The 19971-nt window shown below is 41.8% G+C and overlaps 1 protein-coding gene and 1 long non-coding RNA gene across 4 annotated transcripts in view; one reads left to right on the forward strand and one right to left on the reverse strand.

The window, feature by feature from the left end:
* zfhx4 (zinc finger homeobox 4) overlaps positions 1-13300 on the reverse strand; it is a 79562-nt gene extending 66262 nt beyond the window's left edge. The window contains exon 1 of one of the 3 annotated variants that reach the window (XM_087789083.1): positions 13064-13300. The gene's annotated coding sequence lies outside the window, so the exon portion shown is untranslated. Of the gene's footprint in view, positions 1-9502; positions 9998-13063 lie in introns of those variants that run through there. The other 2 variants (XM_087789085.1, XM_087789084.1) reach the window with 2 other exon arrangements.
* Positions 13301-17930: 4630 nt separating this feature from the next.
* Positions 17931-19971, forward strand: part of LOC148081989 (uncharacterized) — a 36017-nt gene continuing 33976 nt past the window's right edge. The window contains exon 1 of the long non-coding RNA XR_015710902.1: positions 17931-18662. This is a non-coding gene — a long non-coding RNA (uncharacterized LOC148081989). The remainder of the gene's footprint in view (positions 18663-19971) is intronic.

The following is a 19971-nucleotide window of genomic DNA, read 5'->3' on the forward strand; positions in this document are numbered from 1 at the left end:
TTGTAGCACAAATATTGCCCTATTTGGAGAAACTGATCTGTGCCATGCAGTGAACTACAGCCAAGCTATTAAATAGTGCAGCGTATTAGTCAAAGAATACTTCAGCTGGAGGAAGACAAACACCTTGCTAATCACCCAGATAGAATTCTGGCCCGGGTACCAAAACGGTGCAGTTGTTTTCCAGGGGTAACAATAAAGTTTAAAGTTCAATCCCCTGCTGCTTTTGGAAGACAGTACTTGGCGGGACCCGAGCCCTGTCATTATCTTTATGAACATAATAATAGGGCAGGTATCCTGACTGACGCCACGAGCTATGCGCCCCTTTTTGCTTAAACATCTCCTGAGCGCTTCTCCGACACGCCACAAAAACACGGCGTTTACGTCGAGGGAATTGCGAAACATTTTCTTTTTTTTTTTAAAAAGACGAATGAACGATTTATGCATTCGTGGACAGGAGCAGAAATCTGCACTCGTACCTTTTTTTTTTGGCTTTCCAAAAAAAAAGAGAACTCGTGACGGGTCTAATTTCTGGACCGGGGGGAATTACAAATTAACTTAAGCTCTCGGTTCTCTATTTAATTAGAGAGGTCTCCAAATGAACTTTAGACCAAAGCCATTTGCTTTTTAAACAAACCCCCATTTTCTGACAGCTGTTGTGAGTTTGCCCTCTTCTCACAAAAAACCACAAGCAAAGCACGGTTGTTATTTATGTCATCACAGCCTCTCTCTCTGGTTATCGTGGGAGTAAAGAAAAGAGAATAGCGTGGGGGAGGTGATCGGGATGGATGGGGGGGGGCGAGAAATGAGCAATAGAGTTGAAAAGTGAACATTTTAATTGGATTTCACTACAAACAAACAACTGTCAGATGTAATTAGTGTGGTTTTAGATTAGCACCGCAATATTCCTTTATCAAATAAACACCATGTCACGCAAATCCGGGGCCAGCCTGCTGAGAGGGAACCAAGATGAAATGGACCTATTACTTCTGCTGTTCGCTTTAGGAAATGAAGCTATTAGGGAAAAGTGACAGAATAACACACTCAAAATACAAAGTAAAATAACACCCCGCTATAAACTCGCTGTAAAATAACCCAACATGGGATCAATCCTGCGCTGTTCTTTTTAACACACGTGTACATGAGTGTTGGCTTTCCCTCGCCGTGACAACGCTGAGATCATAGAGGTCAACGGGGGAAGAAGGAAAAAAAAAACGCAGAAGTCAGCAATATTTTCTTTGTCTTTATACAAACACATGTGGAGACAAAAGTTGCTGCTGCTGCATTTTCCTCTTAATTGGGATGTGAGATAAAATGTGTTTGGTTTTGCTCTGATTTAACCATTTGATTAACTTAAGTTATCTTAGAAACACATTACATGTAATAAACAGTTATTGTTCTCCTCCCTAATTAAGGAAGTGAAGTATGGATTAAGTTTCATTCTAACTCTACTATCATTCCTCAGATGAACATTTTGTTCTTCTTCACTCTCCAATCATAACTCCCTTAGTATTTTTTTTTTTTAAACCATTTTACAACTGTTTTTCTTACCCCATCCCCTCCTCTCTATCTGCGCACCATGAACCACGACCAACACATCCACCCCTTTATTTAGTCTACGAGCTGGAGAGCGGATTCATCAGAGAAACCACTGACAAAACTGGACCTCTTAATACCTACATTTTCATATACAAGAACATTCCTGCGCCTGCTCTGCTCTTCTTCTTAACTGTCATCAGAAAAAAAAAGCTCTTTTCTTCTCTTAAAAGCAAATAATTAAAGATTATTCCACAGCTGGTGCCAGGACAAAAAAAAAAAAAAAAAAAAAAAAAAGGGGTCGAGCTGGAGAGAAATAGTGTTGGCTAGAAGCTCCTCCAGGGAGTTATGGAGACACATGCTCGCCTGTATTAGATCAGACTTAAATGCTCTGGAAAAGGAAAAGCTTTGTTCTCCATCGCAAAACTGAGACATAAATGTATTTATATTTAACATGACCGCCTCATCTTGAGAAACAATAAACCGTCCCCGCAATATCAGAGGTGTGACGCTGCACAGCCCCGCTGATGGAAATGTATTGAGGTTTTCGTGCAGCGACTGATGAATTCTTCAAGTAAATTTGTCTCATCTCTCATTACATTGTTTGTTTAAGCCCACAAGTGATGAATTATTAATTAGCCACTTATTCCCTGACGAAGCTCTGCCAATGGCCTTGGTCTCCACGTGTAATTTCCTTCAGGAATACTGACGCCAATCACAATATAAAAGCAGAAATCAAAATGTTCACTTTCCAATAAGAATAAACTTTTTAAAAAAAAAAGGGGGTACTTAGTCTACTAGTCGATAAAATTAAAGCTTCAGACGACTTCCTCTTTCCACTGATGGCTAATGGTTATTCTGTCATGGTGGGGGAACTGCATCTTCAATCCTCGCCTTTGTTTTTGGTCAGTGAGGAAGAAAATGTATCATTTATCATGAGGTCTATTGTTGTTTCCATCTATTCTTAAACCCAGAGAAGCTGAGTCATTTGCCAACGTAGTTCCTTCTTCGGAATGAAAGCCGTCCTCTTCGGCTCCAGACTAACTTTATCGGTTTATTAGGTTTTATTTGTAGATCGTGACACTGTCAGTAAATATTATATATATATATTTTTTAATGTTGATGTAAGAGTGATTACGCTGTAAACATACAAAGACAAGGAGGAAGTTAGATGACGATATCTCAATCTGACTTGTTGATGGTTACAAATTGAACTCTGAAAAGTCTGTTTATAGAGAAAAATATGAAACAGGAATATTTAATAAATTGACATTATTATCCTTGTATGGTGGAGCTAAAGTTTCCATCTTCTCGGAGACCAAGAGTTATTTTCAAAAAGACTCAAGATAATCATCGTTTTTGTCTGTATTTTTTGTTCCTAAACTTGTAAATCTCAGACCCTAGGACCTTTGATCAAACGGACAGTGAGCTCAACTGTTCTTTTCTCACCCAATGAAACCTCTTACACTTTGAAATGAAAAGAATAAACATATTATTTCAAATGAAATACCAGAGCCTCTGTTTTTTTTTCTCCACCCCCCTGGGCTAACATCCTGTATGAGATGGCTGATGCTAAATAGGAGGGCCTGAGAAAAGACCAGGGCAAGAGAGAGGAAAAAGAGAGAGAGGAGAAAAATCCCCTTTTTTAATTTTCCCTAAAGAGACTGATGAAGGTCTGGCGGGATGAGAGAGCGAGAGAAAAAGAGACACTGACACATGAGAGGGAGCGGGAGAAAGGGTAACACAATCCTGACTGGCCAGAGCCCAAGAGCAACAAAAACATTTAGATAACCGTGCTCAATAATGAATGATTTTAATGAGGACAAAAATTACATTTCCTACAGATAACATGCCCCTTCCCATAACAAAGACTCCAAACTACAGTGGAGCATTTGCAGTAACTTTATTAGTATCCTTTTACCCCACTAGAGATCCTTCTTCTCAGCTGGAAGAGGAGAGTGTTGGCAAGGAAATACACGAAACTAGAATGACTCTTGTGTTTCAACACAAATGATCTGCAGGATCACTCGTAATAACAAGGGGGGGAGTCTATCGGGTGGGGGGGGGGGCACACTTGATCCTCACAGGTGGTTAGAGTCGCAGCAAGATGGCGATCCCCACCTTTTTCTGAGTGCTCGGTTTCATTCACGCCAGTCTGTCAAGTTGCTCGAGAGGGGAAGACACAAGAAAAGAGAAGATATAGCAAGGGGGGGAAGAAAAAAAAGGCAGCTAAAGTGAGAGGAAGTCTTTGTCCTGCTGCACTCAGGCTCCTGCATGTTTCCTCCTCGGGTCTGGTCAGCATTAGCATATGAAAGGCGGTGGAAGGCGTGCAAAAGGTCAAAGAGAGAGGATCCTGTCCAATGAGAAACAACAAAAACAGGCCACATTGGCCTTTGTGGCGTTCATGTTCTCCGGCACCCTGCCTCATGCCCCTCCCTCGACCCGGCATCATTTCCATACACCAGATGCAATAGCAATGATGACGGTTGATCATAAATTATCAGCCAACTCCAGCCGGGTCACATGGAAGTCACGCTGGCAATTTTAAGCTGCGTCACCCACCCTTATGCCAGCTGGAGGGGGGGGGGGGGCGGCTGCTGAAACACACACTCACACACGCCGCTCACATAAAACACACCTGTCTGATCACTGCAAAGTTCCCTCCACTCAGACGATATCCGACAAAATCCTCGGCAAACATCTCAATAAAGGACAACCGAAGACGTGTGTAGTTTGATTTGATCCACCAAAAGCCGCTCCCTTCCTTCCGTCTAAATGCTACCTGAGCCACATCCATCCACGGAACGTAATTGCACTTCAGGGGGATGTGGTTCAGGACGAACCCAAAAAAAAAAGCTTTATACAATTTATTATCATACAGATGGTGGCGTTTTTACCTGCTGGCATGCAAGCGGCTCGAGGGTCCACTACAGTCCTCGGGCCCCGGCAGCGGTGGTCAAGGACGGAGAGAGCGAAAGGGCGAGCGAGAGAGTAGAGGAGTAGAGCATTTCATCTCCCTTTCATCTCTGTCACCCAGTCAAGCGTTCAATGCCCCATTCAGCGCCTGCTCGGCATTATGCAAAATAATGCTAATCCCTTTTCCCGTGCTTTTACACTTGTATAAACTGCCGTTCCTACCTCTGAAAAGCAATTATATCAGTTTACGTTCCTGTCAAAAAAAAAAAAAAAAAACGGATTAGCAGGGACGTAGAAGTTGCACCGACTAGTCGCCCCCCCAGGACCCCCCCCCCCCCCGACTCCATCCACCCCTTCGCTGACAGGAAGTAAAGGACATTTCAAAAAAAAAGTTGTGTCGTAATCACGCGTCGCTCGTGACGGAAAAAAGTCTCTCATGCCAAAACCACGGTCGTGTACAATAATCACAAACAAATTTGGCGACGCTGCCACAGAGAGGAACCCCTCCACCACCCCGCCCACCACCCCACAGACGTCTCTGCCTTCCACATGTGACACAGCAGAACGACAGCTTCGGCCGCTGCCGCCGCCGGGTGCCTCCCGACACATTGCGGCCACATGCTAACGCCGTTCCGACGCGTGAGCGCACACGCAAAAACACACCCGGCGAGGAGTCGAAAAAAGGGAAGGAGGAATTCCGAACATGTAAATTCTCATGAAACGGGCGTGTAAATAGCAGCCATTGTCAGGTGGGAAACTCGGGGGGCCTCTTTTCGACTCCCTTCGGGGAAGAGATGGATGACACCCACCCTGACTGACAACAGATCACGGGACATTAGTCAGCACAATTAAGCAGGTCGTCATGGCGACTAATGAAATTTTGGGGGAAAAGCGGGGGTCCCCGGCCGAGGGGATTCAAATGAGCAAGGTGGTTTGTCGGCTAGCTGGGGATGGGGGGGCAAGGCTGCTGGCTCATTGCCTTACACATACCCATTATTCTTCCTCCCCTTTCCACCGGGGTGGCACAATTGAGTCACTTGTATCTCGGGCCCCGATACCCACTGGCGGTACAAGGTCTCCGCTTGACAATTTGCATATGTTAATATAATTAAGTGCTAATTACACTAAAAAACTGGCGTATTCACCAAGCACGCTCCCCGGGAGCCACGGAGGGGCTTGATCTTGTTCCAAGTCTTTAACCCTCCGCCCGCCTTGCGCTCACAGGGTGTGTGATGGAGGGAAAGTGTACATGCGTGTGTTAGCAGTGGTGCCCCAGGGCTGACACAGGAAGCCCCCCCACCCGGTCTACCCTCTCTCTCTCTCTTTGAGGGAGGATAATGCCCGAGCTCGCCTGCACACTTCTTAGCTTCTCCCCCTACAGGCTTCCCCGAGAAGGGGAGACCCCCCGATCCTCGAAGACCTTTCGCCGCCCCTCCACGCACTTGTTACAAAAGCTAAAGCACCATCACACCTTGATTTCCCTAAAATATTCAGTTGTTAGAAAGCTCTTTGCATCAAAAAAAAACACACGCTTCAAGTAGGCTGCATAATAGAGGTTGCATAAAACACCACTCATGAAATCTTAAGTGTGAAAAAGAAAGAGCCCCCGAAAGTGACAACTTGGCTGATAACGAGACTTTTTCTTCTTCTTTTCTTTTTTTTGCAAATCCAGCCCGTCTTTATTTATGTAAGGGGAGTGTTAAATATTGTATGTGTGACTGGGATGATTGCAGTTATTCCAGCCACGGATGCAAAACCCCCCAAAAAAAAAAAAAAAAGAAATCTCCCTGATTCCCCCCAGTGGCTGAAAGTGAGAGTGTGTGTAGGCCTGTCGTTGTGATAATAGAGGACAGGCGGGTTGTGCTTTTCACATTGTTACGGCCATGAATCGGGGAGGAAGCCAAGCGGTCGTGCTACAATTAAAGATCTTTTGTGCCTCTTCTACTGTTTCTTTTTTTATACTCTCCCTCTTTCAGTCGTTGACACTCCTCTATCGGGAGTATTTAAAAAAAAAAAAATTCTCCACTTGAATGAGGGGGTTGAAATCGGAGACTGACTGAAGGGGGGATCGACACTCTTCTGCTGCTGGACACGCGTGTATACACCAGATGGTACAGGACGGTGGATAAATAAATACACACACACACACACACACTCTCTAACCTACTGGCTGACAGACGCCTCAGTGTGTACCTTAATGAATGTCCATAGGGAGTCAAAGGGTCCAAGCTCATTTGGTTGACTCTCAATGAGATGGAGCTTTATAACTATGGTAATACGCCGCTCCTCTCCTCTATAATCACACACGGGTCAGTGTGTCACGCAGATTCATTTCTATCATACACCAGATGTTATTAGGCAGGGGAGTGCGTCCCCCCGATGGCTCTTGACAACCTTGTATATGCATGAAAATGGGGGTTCCAAGAATAATTGTACGACTGTTCGCTGAACTATGACGGGCTGCAAAATGCACACTTAGAATACGTGTCGCATCCGAAAAAGGAGAAGAAGAAGGAGGGTCTATCTGTGATACCTGCTGCTCGGATTACCACGGCGTCTTAAGTATTCAACCGGTTTCAGATGTAGCCCTTCTCCCCTTTTTTTTTTTCTCCCCCAGCTAAATTGGGTGTCTTTACTGTGTAAAGCAGCAATATAGCCCTCCTTACTAACGGCCCATGGGGATCGGTGGAGAAGAACATTAAAATGCAGCGCTCCTCTCTCTTTCTCTGTGTGTGTAGCAAAGGCTTCTAAATCACCCAGCCTCCTCTATTAGACGGGAGACTTATTGAGGTAGAAACCATAAAAAATGAAGAAGGGAAATTTAATCCCTGAAATATTGATTTGCACATTAATATCAGATAGGCAGAGGGCAATCTAGCCGGGTGGAAATGACACATTGTCGACCCCTAGGAGAGGCCCGAGCCAATCTTCTAGCTGCATGTGTCTCGGGCCCAGGAGTTATAGGACAGACTCAGCCCCTGTCTCGCTCTCTCTCTCCATCTCCAATCTTCTCCTCCGCCCCTGTACCCTCTCACCCCCCCACCACCACCACCACCACCACCACTCGCCCCCCCTCTATTCGGAACACCCTTAATGAAGGCTGAAATGCTGAAAATGCATTAGCTTTTAATAATCAAGAAGCATTTTCAAGCCAACAGCTATTGTCCTCCGAGGGGCTGCCTGCCCATCGCACTCTATATGTTTTATTTTCCCTTATCTCGCTCCCCCCCTCGACTGGTGGATGTCGCTTAACTAACATGCAGACGTATACACACGGGCTCTTTGATGAGACTCGGAAGAAAAACAAAAACAAGGGAGGACTGGTGCTCCTACAAACGTAAACATGCGAAAAAGAAATCCCTCATTTGCCAGACAATTGTGGAGTGAGACAATACCGTCATTAACTGATGAAATTCACTGCAATTAATCCTCCATTTTCTTTTTTCAATTTTGTATTTTTTTTTGTTGTTTGTCTCGTCCATCATTAAGCCTGGATTGTAATTTGTCTGATACAATGTCAGAAATCAAATAATAATGCGGTGGAATCGTCTTAGTGTCGTCGGTTGATCCAACCGTGCTCAAATCTAATTATCAATCCATAAAACGTATCCAATCCAAACATTCACAATAACCAAAAAAAAAAAAAGAAGCCTTTAAACCCAGTTATGCTTAAATATTACACACAAACACAATCATTATAATGAATTATTAGTGTAATGAAGAAACATAATGAAAAAAACATAAAGCATTTGCATGATCTTGACTAAAAACGAGTACTTTAATTTCAAATAAACTTAAAAACGTGTAAAAAATAGTGTATAATATGAGATTAATAAACTATAATCCGGATTAAAGAGCATGGACGTTGAACTATTTTATTTCAAGAGTCAATTGTCTTTCTTTTACTGTACACATTTGCCCTGTCCGAGTTGGAAATAGACTTGGCCCCTTGGCCCTGATGTTTAAGGATTTTTTTTTTGTTTTTCCTCCAGTGCGATCGATGTCCCCCAGGTCACTGTCGAGTCTCAAATCCGTGCCAAATCCACACGTATAAAAAAACGTCCACCCTAAAATACCTGTGCGTCTGAACTACCTTCGAAAGACTGTATACTTTTATTTAATTTGTTGTTTTTTTATAGAAAGAAACATGGAAGAGAGTGGGGGAAAAAAATGGAAGAAATTTCTAAAAATCTATTCAATGGTATCAAGTCGTATGTGTAAATAGAATACTCAAATTTAAATTAAATTTTTAAAAAAAAGTAGAAAGAAAAAGAACCGAGAAAGGTCCGGGCTCTGTAGCGACTCGCCGAGGAGTCGGTCGCCCGGGCGAGCGTTCACTCTCCGGGGCGACTGAGCCAGGGACGCCTCGGCGATCATCCGAATGAATTTTTCAACCAAAAAAAAAACAACTTACTACAGACACATTCCACGCGTGACTACTGGATCACCTCCACCCATTAAAAAAAACAAGATTTAAACGTGGGTTTACTTTGAATAAACGCACTTAATTCAGATGGAGGGTTCGAGAGGACTTGTCACTTCTTCTGCCTTGGAAGGTGCTTCGGAAACGGGGGGATAAACGTCAAGAATCGCGGTGGGTTTTTGCGTGGAAATGACACGAGAAACGTGGTGGTAGTAAAGTGGAGAAAGTCGAGATCAAACAGGATCTCACGACACCGAGGAAGCGGACTCGAGAGGTGCTGCTGGAAAAATAAAAGCTCCATAACCGCGCAGCGAAGACACTCAAAACCTCCGGGTGTGATCCGGGGATCCGAGCCCGAATTTTTGTTTTAAAAAGTTATCACCCGCGACCCTGACAGTGTTTTTTTTCATACAGCAGCCCGGAGATGCACCAAAACATCCCGATGATATCCGCCTTTTCCACTCCAAAAAAAAAAAAAACACCCGCACCTGCTCTCTCCCTAAAAAACAAGCCCGGTTGTCACAGACCCCGCGACCCCCGGATAGATAATCGATACTAAAAACCTCACTCCCCCGAACTACTCAATAAAAGTTAAAAAAAAAACGAGAAAAAGGTGGAAAATAAACTTACTTTCTTCCCCCCTTCAGGAGCTCCACTCCAGTCTCTTGTTTGTTTTTCACTCACATCCAGCGGATCGTGATTTTTTTTGGACAATAAAAAAAAAAAATGACAATAATCCTCCAACTTTATGTTGGGAAAAAAAAGGGGGAATTCAGGCAAAAAAAATCACAGATGTCAAGCGGTCTGAGAGCAGCTATCCCTTATCATGGTTCCGGTGTCGGTCAGGAGGGGGAAAAAAGAAAAAAAAGCGACGTGTCGTTCTCGGAGGGCTAGCCTTCTCTCGCGGACGCGGCTCGGGACACGAGAGGAAAGGAAATGAAAATCCGATATGTCTTTATTCTGCTAATTATTATCGTTTTAGCCCTGTTTAAAAAAATGGCTGATTAAGTTGAGTGCGCATGTCTTTGTGTGTCTATTTCCCGATATGCACTCTGGGAATGGGTAGAGAGACACCCACAACGAGAGAGAGAGAGAGAGAGAGAGAGGGAGAGAGAGAGAGAGAGAGAGGGAGGGAGAGAGAAAGAGGGGAGGGAGTTAAAGGAGAGACGTTGAGGGAGGGAGAAGAGGAGAAAAAGTGTAATTAGTGAGTTGATCAACAGTCTCCACATTGCAAATGACGCGGACACGGAGCCCTGGCGGCCGCCATCGATCCTTGCGCGCAAAAAACAAAAACTTTTTGTTTTTGTTTTTATTGACACCCCTCCCCTCCAACCACCACTCCCTTCCAAAAAAATATGTGTATATAAATACTTAATTTTAACATATATGTAATAAAACCAGGGATGAATAAATTGTATATAACTATGCACTATATAAATACAAATGACTTACTTATTTACTTACTATAATACTATTTGTGGCTCTTATTTTTATTTCTAATGATACATAAATGAACGGTGCGTTGTAAAAGTACATTTTAAATCAAGAGTGAAAAACATCTGGGGATATTTAACAAGATTTCAAACTCTCATAACAACAATGCAATAAAATAATACTAGCAAGGTACTACAACATGTTTGTTTTTAGCTGTTTACATTTTTTTTAAATGATCACTTCATGATCAGGAAATTAACAGATACTGCAGGTAAGTTGTTCATCTTTGTAAGATTGTCTTTGTCGATGATAGTTTGCTTCTTGCTAGCAAGCAGATTTAAAATAAAAATGTTTTGGTTGATGTACAATTGTTCCCTAATACATTTGATTCTATTAGGGAATGACTCGTAATAAAAGCTAAAATCCCTTTATAATAAAATAGTGACTGCATGATTTTGTTGTCTGTTAATAACCTAATAATTACCTTTTGTATTATTAAGTGACAGGTGTTGAAGTCAAATGGGATTGTCGTAGAAATATATTTAAAAAAAAGTGATTTGTTTTGAAAATTTGTTGTAAATAAATAAAGGAGAGTTTGGTGAGCCACACATGCAACACACAAATGACCTTCACGTGACATCAACACGTGTATATGGTCTGGTTTTGTTCTTCAGTGACTGCCTGAAATACATCACATCTTTTTTTTTGTTATAATCACTATTTAATTAACACAGGCAGATTTTTCTTGAAAAATGCAGAATTTAAATTGAATTTGAGTGTGAAATACAATATATAAATGTTTTAGTTAGAATAGTTGTTTTTGTTAGATAATATCCAGACGTATACTATAAAACTGCATCAGGATTATATATGTTTATTTAATTTAATTTTAGTTTTAAGTTGAACACATTTAAGAGTGCTTGCAGTCAGCGGTCTATGGGCCCTACTACACATTGGAAATAAAATAACCCTGCACATGTTGTAAAGTCACCAGTGCCCTTTTGGGGACAGCTGAGGCCCTCGTGTGGGTTCAACAGTGTCAAAATCCAATACAGGGTCACAGAAAAATCCCCCCTCTCTATTCAGAGCTCCATTCACTGGCGTTTACTCTTTACAAAGTGCATCGCCCTGTTTGGCACCTATACAATACCAACCGTGGGTTTTTTTTTTACACGCACAGTGGCTTTTTTTTTCCTTTTTTTTTTTGGGCAAGTGGAGACTTTAGAGTCACAATCGGGGGAGAAAATCAAGAGTGGAAGAAGAAGCAGAAAAAAATCGAAGCTGGGGGTGAATTGAACTGCATGAGCCGGGGATTGGGATGTGATGATAAGACTGTTGCTGTTGCTGCTGCTGAGACTCAACTCCTCGCAGCCACACTGACTTGGACCTGCACCGAGTGGATCCTTAAAGAAGCCAAAAAGGATCCGAACCCGACCCGAGGCTGTTTGGGTTTTAGACTCATGACAAAGACATAGGGTGGGTGGGTCAAAGGGAACCAGACACGTCCTTTTTTCTTTTTTTTTCTCTCTCCCTCATCCGGACTCAAGTCTCTTACTGCGGCTGCAGCTTCCTCCGTGTCCTCCAGGGGGTGTTCGGCTGCCTGGAAGCCGCGGGAGGCGCTTCACACTCGGCTTGGAGAGGCGAGTCCACCCGCTGATGCTTTTTTTTTTCATCCGTCTGAATCACAAAATGGACCTTTCTACCTGTGTAACCCGGACTATTAAAGATATGAAACAACTCAAAATGCGCCGGCGAAGCCGATTTACTACCGTTATTTTTTATTTTTTGCGAAAGGATATTATTTCTTTATTTTTATTTAACTTTTTTAAAATAGAAATCCGCGTAAAGAGAGTTTATAGTCCATGGAACACCGTGTTTTTTTATACCCTTTCTATTTTCTTGTTTAATTCCCTCTCTTGGACGATGCTTTCTCCGAAGGAACAAACAAATATCTCGCTTCAATTCTATATCGGCGACATGAATTATAGATCGTCATCCGTGCACTTTTAGAAATGCGTGCGCGCACTTTTAAAGCGAGTCCGTGCGCTCTCGCGGTGAAAATTGTGTTCATTATTGAAACACGTTATTTTTACAGTCAATTCAGTCGTTTCGGGTAAAAACGGACAAAAATGATCAATAACGGGAGCCCCTTCGAAAAGGACGCACCAGGTGAGACCTCGAAAATAAATAATTTCTTCATAGAAAAACAACCACGAATCCCTGATTTTGTTTGAATAAATACGCCTTTTTCGTGTAATAAAGACACCTGCTCTGTGGTTCCTCGACCCCTTGTGCGTCGGCGCCCTCGTGGGGTTGCCCGGCTGACCCCTGTGCCACTTCAGAAAAAAACACACACGTGCCCAAAAGTGAAAACGAAAGATGGGAAGAAAAAAAAATCACTCACATCTGACCCTCAGACCGCCACAGTGACCCACTGTCCAAATCCACCTTTGTAAAGAGCCCCAAAAGCACACATAATAACAGCAGCACCTCTGAAAGCAGCCGCACGTAACATCGCCGAAATAAAGCGTCAAAAATAACATGAAAAGTCGATTGAAAATCCCAAAACAAAGCCACAATTCACCAACATTGACCTGACACTTCTTCTTTTAAAAAAAATCTAACAAACGCGTTCAAAAAACGCCAGCAGAAGTTACTTAAATCATGCAAATATGCAGTAAAATTCAAACCATCACCAACATCGCGTATAAGGAGAAAAAAGCGCACAGAAAAAAGGTAAATAAAAAATATTGGTACCTTTGGTATAAAGCATTCCGTTTGTCTTCTTTTTCTGTCTTTCTCTTGCTCAGTAGCGATCCGATAATAGCATATGGAAAGTGTTTTCAAAATGCCCAGATTTGGCACATTGTCATTGAAAAGAGAGGAGCGCAGTGATGCGGTGCTCCGACAGGGGAAATGAGTTGCGGATTGGACGCAGCCCGCCTCGGTGCGGACTTATCCCACTTTAATTTAATATTCCGCAATCACACACAGTGATGGCATATAATTCAAGGAGAAATTCAGAGGGAAGGAAATGCTTTTGTGTGTGTGTGTGTGTGTGTTTGTGCGTGTGTTTTACACCACTTTATTTGATTAAGAAGAAGAGGCAGCACAATATCGTGTTTTTCAAATAAAAACACCTTCTTTTTTTTTTTCATACACAATATTTATTCCTCACAGCAATGAACTTATGGTGTCGTTTATTTAACACAATTAAGAACTGTAGTCTCCCGTGTCACCCCCAGAATCCCTCCTAACATAAAATCGAGACCCATAAACGCTTGTTTGTAAAACACTGAACCCAAAATCGATGTATTGGGACATTTCGATCGATTATATAAACGAAAATCCATACGCAACATGAGACCGGTATCAGCCCACTCTTCCGCTCCCCTTTTAAAGAGACAGGGAGAGGAGGGGGAGAGAGAGAGAGAGAGAAAAAAAAAGGGATTTTGTAGTGCAAAAGACTGAAAACAAAGGCAGCAGATCAGGGCATGTTCAAGTCAAAAGGGATCCATACGTGGACACTTCTAATTGCAGAAACCGTCATTAATTAATTTAAAGGACGATTTTGGATTCACGTGATCATTTAAAGATGAAATAAAAAATAAATAAAAATACATGGCGAGAGCCCCTTTTGACGGCTCAGATGTGGAGCGTCCAAGTGGTTCCAGATGCGCAGGTACTGATGACAACAATTAAAGGCTCCAATCAAACGGGGCCACACGGGATTAGGCTGGATTTCAGGGGTCAAGGGGTAACAGACCCCCCTCTCTCTCTTTTGTCTCTTTCAAATATCACATTTCAGTGTCCTATAAAGTACCAACAATCATAATCACCTATGCAAATTCTCGTGCGCATAAATATGCATCGTGACATGGAGACGGTCCGAGCGGAGGTGCCAATCATGTCAGATCTACATGGGACCACAGCTGTTGGGGTGAATGAGGGGTGTTTTTTTTTTTTAAGGGGGGACAGGGGGGGATTAGGGGACACAGGAGAAGTGAGGCGGGGGCGGGGGGGTGAAGGGTGCAGCCTCCTGTTTATTTCATAAGAGCAGTCGAACCGGACCATGGCAAGTGTCGTGGTGAGGATGAAGGATGCTGGACGCGCTATAAGTGTTCATCCCACAGCATCCTTCCATCCTCACCTCCTGCCCTCCTCCCACTTGGCCCCTTTGCTCCTCCCGATCCTTCCCTATTGTTGATCTCCTTTTAATAGACACGCGTCCCGACGAGTGAGGAGGGTCCTCCAAATATGGACTTCGAGAATTAAAAAAAAAAGAAGAAAAAAAAAGGAGAGAAAGACCATCAAATGGCGTCGTTGAGAACAAGCCCCACTTCAACAGACAGCGATCATGTCCACTTCCAGAGCTGCTCAACGCCAAATTTTATTGATTATCACTCAGGAATATGCACTTATGGATCCGCTGAGCTTCTGTAAAAGAGCAGTAACAGCACCTGCGTGACCTGTGCTCAATAAAAGAGGGGGTCCATCGATAAAAGAGACGTGTGATCACTTTCATCACGTCCAGGCCCCGTTGTTCTCTTCATTAAAAATACAAAGGATTTGCATGATATAATAATACATTTATAATTCATTATAAGATATATTCATATTTTTTTTAATATGATGTCCCACAATCATATTTTAATAAAAAAAAAAATAATAATAATAAATAATCGCTTAATTAAGATAAAATATACATGAACATTGAATTAAAGGGTTGAAACTGAAATAGATATTATTTCTTATTATTACTGTTTATTAATTATCAATAAATTCGTTAACTTTTTTTTTTACATGAGTTTCTGTATTGATACTGATAATTACACATTATTATAACGTTATTACCACAAAGGAATATAGACTGAATCATTATTCAAATTATTCTGCTCTTATATTTCTGACAAAAAACAATAATTGATTATATTTTTCTATGGTATCAACAAAAACAATTCACATTTTTACTATATTACTCAACCTGAGAGACTCATGAATGTAGACGACAGAGACAATAGTGATGCTCACAGGGCGACTTTAAGAAACATCAGGAAAAATGTAAAATACACGACTATTTGAGTCACAATCGTCACTATTACGAACACAACCGTTGAACATGCAATAAAAAGTGCGGTGGAAATAAACTGGTGCGGCCGTTTGTTTAATGGACTCGTGAAAGTCAGACCACTGCACGATGTCACATGGCTTATTAGAGTGCTTTCTTCATGACAACCCAGGAGCTGGAACATGTCAATTTAGTGGTCCGAGAGGTCCTTTTAGATCAGCCCGGGCCCCCCTTTCTGTCCGACTCTCCAGGGGACAGTCACCCCTCCACCTTCCAAGCCCATCATCCATTCATCCATGCCCCCCTCTCCTCTCCGCCGACACTCAGTGGGCCATCTCCGCGCACCAAATAACCCAGTAAGTCAGTTCTATGGCAACCGATTGACATCTTGACATCCCGCGGAAGGACGTCGGGCGAAAGTCCAGTTTCGGCGCTGAGGTCAAGTTCTTTCCTCGGTGCCGTCCAGATTAAGATATTGTCAGATTAACGGATCACCTAGGCAGCAAGATATTCCTTTAATGCATCATTGTTTCGATGAGCTCACTAATCATTGTCCAGCTGGACACAGACCTGCAGGACATCACCGAATGGGATTGTTTACATCCCTGTGTGTCAGCTGGGAGTTTGTACATGCAGTCAGTGTCCTGAGTGGACGCCATCAAGTCATCCAGAGGCACACTGACCAATGCGTAAATGCGCACGGATTAGCGGATGAGGCTCAGACAAATTGGCAACGCTTGGAGCGAAAGAGAGAATAAAGAAATAGGAGAGTGAGGGGGGGGGTGGTGGTGGTGGATCGGTGGGGGTCAGCGTGTGAGAGGGAGATGGGGAGAGGCGTCATTTTTTGAGGGGTGCAGTGACCCTGAAATATGCTTGTTGGCTTTACCACGGCGTCTTTATGAAGCCTCATTTGGGAGTGACCATCAAAGCAGATTGTAAGCTGTCATTTTAGCACCCCAACAAAGTGTTATCGCTGACCCCCGAGAGAGGGGGGGGTGGGGACCCAGATGGACAGGGACAAAGATGGAATTATTATTTATTTAAAACAATATCTTCTGTTAGTCTGTGTTTGCGATAGTTTAATTAGCATAATTATTAATCTTTTTTTTTTTTTAATATTATTCTAATTATATTGTAGTTACAAAATGAAAACATTCGTTTTTTATCCATTGGTATATTTAGCATAAATTAGTATAATTAAAACAATTAAACAGGTGTATCTAATTTGGTAATATATTAAACATTTATTTAGATATAATTCTTTTTTTTAATGGATTTGTATGGACTATTTTCTACATTTGAATTTATTAAAATGTCAAAATAACTCAAATAATGCTAATTATCGTTAATTTAAAATGTTTTTTTTTTCTTTTTAAACTTCACACTGAGATATTCTGATGTGTCTGGATTTGAGGCCTCGTGGACTCACCGTGACCAAAAATATAAATACATGTTTTTATGTGTTGCATCTACACAAACACCTGCTGTTATTAAACAAATCGTTGGCAAAAATCACAGGAACCTGTTCTGTGCGGATGAACTGAGGATGGAAAAAAAAAAAGAAAAAAAGAAGCTCAAACAGAATCTGCACACACGCAGACACACAAACACAAACACTGTTATGTTTTCAATTTAGGTTGAAATGCAGACATTTTCCCTCGGTTGCATAACTGCCATGCGTATAGTCCCTCCCTTCAATTAAATGCTATTTCTCCCAAACAAAATGTCAGAATCATTCCGCACAGGCCGGTTCAACTGTGATTTGTTCTGAAAGCTATGTGTCTTTCTCTGAAATATTCTGTGTGTGTGTGTGTGTGTGTGTGTGTGTGTGTGTGTGTGTGTGTGTGTGTGTGTGTGTGTGTGTGTGTGTGTGTGTGTGTGTGTGGGTCCGTGTGCATGTGTGTGTGTGCGCTTGTGTGTCCTGACCTCAATTCTAACTGGGTTCACAAAGGGATGGAGAGAAAAAAAAAAAGGTGCCTAAAAATGCATTTAATTCACAATCAGTCCAGCTGAGCTGAGAATGACAAATCCACGAATGCACCTTCAACGGTGCAGGCCCCGGGATGAGATTGTGAAAAAACATAAACACTTGTGCGTGCGGGGAAGCCACGTGTGTGTTGGTTGGGAAGCACAATTAGATGGAAAATAAATATTGAAATTTAAACATATTTGCAAAAGGATAGATTGTTCATTTTTGCACATGAGCACGTTGGAGATTTTAAGAATAATACCAGGTTTAACAAACTTGGAAATTAAATGATTTTCACCAATAATATTAATAATAATTTTAATGCAAAATATATTTGATTGGAAATCTAAATATTCACGACACAAAACGTTAATTAATTAAGAATATTAAGGAATTTAACTACTAATACTAATTATTTGACTAATTTTAATAGCAACTTGATGAATAATTATTTTAATTATAGAAAATGTTTAATTTGAATAGTTAAGAATTCAGAAATAAATCAGAGTTTTATTAATATAAATACAAATACACATCATTTGTGATGATTTGGAAGTATTTATGATTTTAAAAATATATATATTTTAATCATCTTACAGGCGAGACAAGCAAAGTGTCGTGACACCTCAGACGGCAACATTGGGGACGAAATAAGGGTTTCTGTCTTTCACTTGGGGGAAATAAAAATGGTCGCCGCTGTCATTTTCGCAACGCCGCCAGCAGCCGACATCTGAAGAAGGCCGTTCACCTGCCGAACGAAGGCGCCGCCATGATCGTACGACAGAACCCCGGCTCTGGACCGTGCCAACGAAAAAAAAAAAAAAAAGTTGTTGGTTCAACATTGGTCAAGAGTCTCCAACATAAACAGGTCCACTCTCTTCTTTATCCTCCTCACACGCTCCCTTTCTCTCCCTCTCCATTCCTCCTCGCCTCCTCTCTCACATCAGAAGTGCTGAAACGCACCCCAGGGCCAAATCGCACAGAACAACCCCTCTGAGCCAGAGAAAAAAGCTGGAATCCGTTTGCCCTGATATTTCACCAGCACCAGCCAGGAGCAAGGGGAGAGGGAAGGACAGAGGGAAAGAGAGAGAGAGAGAGGGGCAAAGAGAAGAGGGATAGATGGGAGAAAAAACGACAGACCAGAGCTATATTTATTGGGGGTGTGAGTGGCGCGCTGTAGGCTGTGGGACGCTCAGTAGAGTGTAAGGTTTGGCTGCTTGGTGTGGATGGGTCTCCTGAAAGGGAAGAGCGTGCAGAGATAGGATGGTGGTGGAGGAGAAAAAAAAGGGGGAGAGATGGAAGGATTGGTCATGCGCAAGGTAAGAAAGAGGCTTTGTTTGATTGTATGTAAGGGGGTGGTGGGGGGGGGGTGTGGGTTAGGTGAGGATGAGGGGAGAGTGGGGGTGAAGCTGTTGTCTGAGGGGTTATTATTATTGCAGGCAATCTATGTGTGTGTGAGCAGAGAGAGAGAGAGAGAGAGAGAAGAGAGAGAGAGTGTGTGTGTGTGTGTTTGTGTGTGGATATATATATGTGTGAAGGAGAGATGAGGAGATATGAGTTTCAGCTGCCGGGTCATTATTTCTCACATGTCATGTGGGGGGAAAAAAGAAAAAGGTTTAAAGTCAGTCACTCTTGAAACTTATGCATTTTTTTTGTCTCTTTCAATGCGAGGCCTTCGCAAAAATGACTATAAAAGTGTGTGAATAATTAAGAACAATCATTAAAAAAAAAAAAATTGGAATATAATAATAATAATAATGCAGAACAACAAGCGTTTTGATTTTCCTTGATGTTTTAGCCAAAGTTTTACCAAATATTAAGTGACAATTTTAGTCAGAAATAAAGGGTGGTATTATTCCCGCGACAAAACAAACGTGGGATCAACCGAGTTGCTCTTCCTCAACGACGTCTGTCCAAGTTAGCTAGGAAGGTCGCGGCGAAGGAAACGTGATTGAGGACGAGACGTTTCACCTTTTTTTTGGTCACTTTGCTGGTGAATATTTAAGATAAAAAAAGGAGAGGAGAAAAAAACAACACGTGTATGTTGTTTCTTTTCCTCCTCTTCTTTTTTTGCCATTTTTTTTGCCATTTCAGAGACAAGACACAAAACTAGTTGGGTGACAATATCATGATGATTTCTTGAAGACTAGATGCCCACACGGTCAATAAGAAAAGAGTTTTCAAAATGGTTTATAAATGTGTATTGGTATTTGTTGAACAATAATTGTCTGCGTATATTATACTTTTCACTTATAATGCCATATTGTGTTGAGGTTTAAACACACGCAGGACATACATAGATCCTACAAATAAACTCCAGGAAAAAAAAGTTATCAGAATAATTAACAAAGCTTCCGATCACCAAAACACAAACACATTATTTATAAAGTCTGGCATCTCAAAATACTTAGACATTGTTCAAATAAAAACCAAGAACAAAATTCTTCCCGCCTGTATTCAACATTTCTTTTAAACTGAGAGAAAATAATTATAATTTAAGAAGGTTGTGTGTCTTAAATTATGGTATGGACTGAAATTGTGTTGAACCCTAGTGAGTTTCAAAAAAAACATTGAAAAGTAAACTACTTGAGGATTTCAATGTGAAATGATTTTTGTGTTTTTCTTCTG

The sequence above is a fragment of the Callionymus lyra genome, chromosome 4 (assembly GCF_982586985.1).
Source record: "Callionymus lyra chromosome 4, fCalLyr1.hap1.1, whole genome shotgun sequence".
Taxonomy (NCBI): domain Eukaryota; kingdom Metazoa; phylum Chordata; class Actinopteri; order Syngnathiformes; family Callionymidae; genus Callionymus; species Callionymus lyra.